The sequence below is a fragment of the Lathyrus oleraceus genome, chromosome 4, assembly GCF_024323335.1.
Source record: "Lathyrus oleraceus cultivar Zhongwan6 chromosome 4, CAAS_Psat_ZW6_1.0, whole genome shotgun sequence".
Taxonomy (NCBI): Eukaryota; Viridiplantae; Streptophyta; class Magnoliopsida; order Fabales; family Fabaceae; genus Lathyrus; species Lathyrus oleraceus.
The window spans coordinates 44565672-44571474 of record NC_066582.1 but is presented as its reverse complement, the minus strand read 5'-3'; positions in this window follow the sequence as shown (position 1 = coordinate 44571474).

Sequence of the window (5803 nt, the reverse complement as noted above, 5' to 3'; positions counted from 1 at the left end):
CATGCTCTTTATTTAATCAAATAAACAGTTGCATAAATCGCAGCGGATATAAATCAAATCAATCAAAGCATGTAACACATTACATGTAAAATGGTTCACAACCAACAGTAAAACATTTAAAACATCCCTTCCCGATGTTACATCTATCAGAGCATGACCCACTAAGGAACTACTCTAGACTCCAAGTACTAGCTCCTACTCAATCACTGCTCGCTACCTGAAAAACAGTTGTAAGGGTGAGTTCCTCAATCAATATAATAAGTATTATAAAGTATCATGTCATGTTAAGTAATTTAACACACTTTATCACCCTAATCCAAACATGTATTCAGTAACAGCACATCAACTCAACATAATACTCAACACCAACACAAACAACACGTATAATATTGGAATACATCCATTCATATTATACGCCGTACATATATTATGCAATGAGACTCCATGCATGCGGTACCGACTATTTGTGAACATATAGTTCAACCTCACCGTCCAAATCCAGGCACGGCTACCAAGCTCACTAGTCCCACTCATTTGAGACATAGTGACTCACTCACTAATTCCTCACCATGGGAATTAGCTACCACCCCAAATGGGCCATGCTATGCACGCTAATCACCTAGCATGCAAACATCAACAACAATCAAAATGATTTACTCACTAATTCCTCACCATGGGAATTAGCTACCACCATAAAGGCCACAATATGCATGCTAATCACCTAGCAATGCAACAACAACAACAACTCAAGAATAGACATATGCTCACACTCTAAGCCATAAAACAGTCTATTCACAAACGCATACATAACTGATACATTCACAGCATCATGCATACCATCACACATCATCAACACATTTTATCACAAAAACATATCATATCATGTCGCATAATCAAACACAGTATTAGCACACTCTACTAATACCTATACTACTCAAAACAACGGGAAAATGATCCCTACTACGTCATACATCAGCTAAGTTACATCACTCAGCCTAAACAACCAAAAACTGCACAACCATAGTTCAGAAAAACCACAAGTCTGCCCATACGCGTATTGCCTATGCCCATACGCGTATTGCCCATTCCTGACCAAGTCCATACGCGTATTGCCCACGCCCATACGCGTATGCTACGCGTACCACATTCTCATACGCGTACTAACAGAGACAATTTCACGTTCAAAACATCATCTTTTTCACTCATACGCGTAAGGCCTCATCCATACGCGTACCAGCCATATCATACGCGTATTGCCTAGTGCCATACGCGTATGACCAGAAACCAGAATTTCCAGATCTGCAATGGCTTCTCCTGCTACGAGATCTATCCAATTCAACCTTCCACAGTCCAAATTTTACACACAATTCATTCATCTCGTCTAACACGAATCATACACTTTCGATTTCACAAATTTCTAACCTTTCTACCTCTAATCCCTACGAATTTCTTCAATTTTAATCCCAATTTCGTTCATCCCAAAAGTTCACAATTCATCATACATCATTCAATCAGAGGCAAATCAATGGTTTCTCACTACCCATCACATATTATCCCATAAGACCCATTAATCGATGATAAACCCCCCTTACCTGAGTAAATCCGGCAATCTCTGAGCTCCAAGCTTTTCCTTCCTTCAACCTTCGTCCTCTGGCTCTTTGCCCTTTTTCCCTTTTCTGCCTCTTTTCCCTTTTCACGTGAAAATAACTCTTTTTACCAAATGGAACCTTTTTACTGATTTCTACTTTTATTCCAATAATAACAATAAAAATAATCCAATAATAATAATCCCAATAATATTCCAATAATTATTATTCCAATAATAATAATAATTCCAATTATTTAATTAAATTAATAAATATATTATTAACTCAATTTAAATAATTATCTTATTTTATCGGGGTGTTACAACTCTCCCCCACTAAAAGAGTTTTCGTCCTCGAAAACATACCTCAAGCGAATAACTCTGGATAGGACTCTTTCATCTGACTCTCAAGTTCCCAAGTCACATTGCCACCTGCTGGTCCGCCCCAAGCTACCTTTACCAAAGCAATCTCTTTACCCCGCAACTGCTTCAACTCTCGATCCTCAATCCTCATAGGTGATGTTTCAACAGTCAGGTTATCTCTCACCTGGACATCATCTACTTGGACCACATGCGACGGATCATGAATGTACCTCCTCAACTGAGATACATGAAAAACCTCATGCAAATTCGCAAGTGACGGCGGTAAAGCGATACGATAGGCTACCTCCCCTATCCTCTCCAAAATCTGATAAGGACCAATAAATCGAGGTGTCAACTTCTTCGACTTCAAAGCTCGACCAACTCCAGTTATCGGAGTAACACGAAGAAACACATGATCTCCCTCTTGGAACTCAAGTGACTTCCTCCTCTTGTCATGATAACTCTTCTGACGACTCTGAGCAATTCTCATCTTCTCCTGAATCATCTTAATCTTTTCCGTAGTTTGTTGAACAATTTCAGGTCCAACCACAGCACTCTCACCGGACTCATACCAACATAAAGGTGTCCGACATCTCCTACCATACAAAGCTTCAAACGGTGCCATACCAATGCTCGAATGAAAACTATTGTTGTAGGTAAACTCAATCAAAGGCAAATAACAATCCCAAGCACCTCCCTTTTCCAAAACACAAGCCCTCAAAAGATCCTCTAGCGACTGAATCGTCCTCTCAGTCTGACCATCAGTCTGCGGATGATATGCAGAACTCAATCTCAACTTAGTTCCCAAAGCCCTCTGCAAACCTTCCCAAAACTTCGATGTAAATCTAGGATCTCTGTCCGAAACAATACTAGACGGAATACCATGCAAACTTACAATCTTCTCAATATACAACTCGGCCAATCTCTCTAACGGATAATCCATTCTAATCGGAATGAAATGAGCCGATTTCGTCAATCTGTCAACAATCACCCAAATAGCTTCAAAATTCTTATTTGTCCTCGGCAAACCAGACACAAAATCCATACTGATACTATCCCACTTCCACTCTGGAATAGCCAACGGTTGCATTAGCCCAGACGGCTTCTGATGCTCAATCTTTGACTTCTGACAAGTCAAACAAGAATAAACAAAACTCGCAATTTCTCTTTTCATTCCCGGCCACCAAAATAACTTTTTCAAATCATGATACATCTTCGTAGCTCCAGGATGAATACTCAGGCCACTACGATGTCCTTCCTCCAGGATACTCTTCTTAAGTTCGGTAACATCCGGAATACATACCCGATTACCAAATTTCAAAACACCACTCTCATCAACTCTGAATTCACCACCTTGACCTTGATTCACTAAAGTCAACTTATCAACCAAAAGCATATCGGATTTCTGACCCTCTCTAATCTCATCCAAAATATTACTCGTTAACTTCAACATTCTCAATTTAACACTATTGTGAGTACTCTCACACACCAAACTCAAGTCTCTAAACTGCTCAATCAAATCTAATTCCTTAACCATTAACATAGACATATGCAATGATTTCCGACTCAATGCATCCGCCACTACGTTTGCTTTACCCGGATGGTAATTCAAACCAAAATCATAATCCTTCAGAAATTCTAACCATCTCCTCTGTCTCATATTCAGCTCTTTCTGATCAAACAAATACTTTAAACTTTTATGGTCACTGAAAACCTCAAATCTTGACCCGTACAAGTAATGCCTCCATAACTTCAGAACAAATACCACAGCTGCCAACTCTAAACCATGTGTCGGGTAGTTCCTCTCATGAACTCTCAGTTGTCTCGAAACATAAGCTATAACCTGCTTATTCTGCATCAACACACCACCCAAGCCTAACAATGAAGCATCACAGTAAACCTCAAATGATTCCGACGAACTCGGTAATATCAGAATAGGAGCAGTAGTCAACATTCTCTTTAACTCTTGGAAACCTTCTTCACATTTTGAGTCCCAAACAAACGCTTGCCCCTTTCTAGTCAACATCGTCAACGGTAACGCCAACTTAGAAAATCCCTCAATGAACTTCCTATAATAACCTGCAAGTCCAAGAGAACTCCTTATCTCAGAAACTGACTTCGGAGCTTCCCACTTAGATACCGCTTCTATCTTAGAAGGATCAACAGCAACACCACCTCTTGAAATCACATGACCAAGAAAACTAACCTCTTCTAACCAAAATTCACACTTAGACAGTTTAGCAAATAACTTCTTTTCTCGTAGGACTCTTAAAACCATTCTCAAATGCTCAGCATGCTCTTCTTCAGATTTCGAATACACTAAAATATCGTCAATAAACACCACAACAAACTGGTCTAGATACGGATGGAAAATCCTATTCATGTATTCCATAAATACTCCAGGCGCATTAGTCACGCCAAAAGGCATTACAGAATACTCATAATGTCCATACCTTGTTCTGAAAGCAGTCTTCTGAATATCCTCAGTTTTCACACGTATCTGATGATATCCCGATCTCAAATCTATCTTGCTGAACACACTCGCACCAACCAACTGATCCATCAAATCATCAATCCTCGGCAAAGGATATCGATTCTTGATCGTCACTTTATTCAGTTGCCTGTAGTCCACACACAACCTCATAGTACCTTCTTTCTTCTTAACCAATAACACTGGTGCACCCCACGGTGACACACTCGGACGAATAAATTTCTTATCCAACAGATCTTCCAGCTGACTCTTCAATTCAGTTAACTCAACAGCAGACATACGGTAAGGAGCCATCGATATCGGCCTAGTACCAGGTACCAAATCGACCGAGAACTCAACTTCACGCTCTGGCGGTAATTCATTCACTTCTTCAGGAAACACATCAGGAAAATCACATACCACGGCTAGATTACCAATCACCAGTTTATCTTTAGCTTCCAAAGTCGCTAACAGCATAAACAACTCTGCCCCATCTGCTACTTCCTCATTCACCTGCCTTGCAGATAGAAACAAACTCTTTCCTTCCTCAATCTTAGGAAAAATCACAGTCTTATCAAAACAGTTGATATAGACTCGGTTAAACACCAACCAATTCATACCCAGGATAACATCAACCTGTACTAGTGGAAGACACACAAGGTCCATCCCAAAGTCTCTACCAAAAATACTCAAAGGACAATTTAAACAAACTGAAGTAGTAGTCACTGAACCCTTCGCAGGAGTATCAATCACCATACTTCCACGCATCTCAGATATCTCTAACTTAAGTTTCACAGCACAATCCAAGGATATAAAGGAATGAGTAGCACCGGTGTCAATAATAGCTACAAGAGGAAAGCCATTAATATAACACGTACCTCGGATCAAACGATCATCTGCAGAAGTCTCAGAACCCGATAAAGCAAAGACCTTGCCTCCCGACTGGTTCTCCTTCTTCGGCTTAGGACACTGTGGACTAATATGACCCGACTCTCCACAGTTGAAACAAGTCACAGTCTTCAACCGGCAGTCTGCAGCCAAATGACCACCTTTTCCACACTTGAAACACTTCTTCTCATTACTGGTACATTCATGGATACGATGCCCAGCCTGACCACATCTGTAACACTTAGCAGGGGCACTGGAGTCTCCCCCACTAGGCCTCTTCATCCCACTCTGTCTCTGAAAACCTTTGCCAGCTGCATACGGTTTTCCACGATCATTCTGATTCTTGCCTTTCCTATCAACCCTTTGCTGATAGCTCTCTGCTCTGGCTTTGGAATCCTGTTCAAAAATCCTGCAACAGTCAACCAAGTCAGAAAACACTCTGATCCGCTGATATCCAATAGCCTGCTTGATCTCGGGACGCAACCCGTTCTCAAACT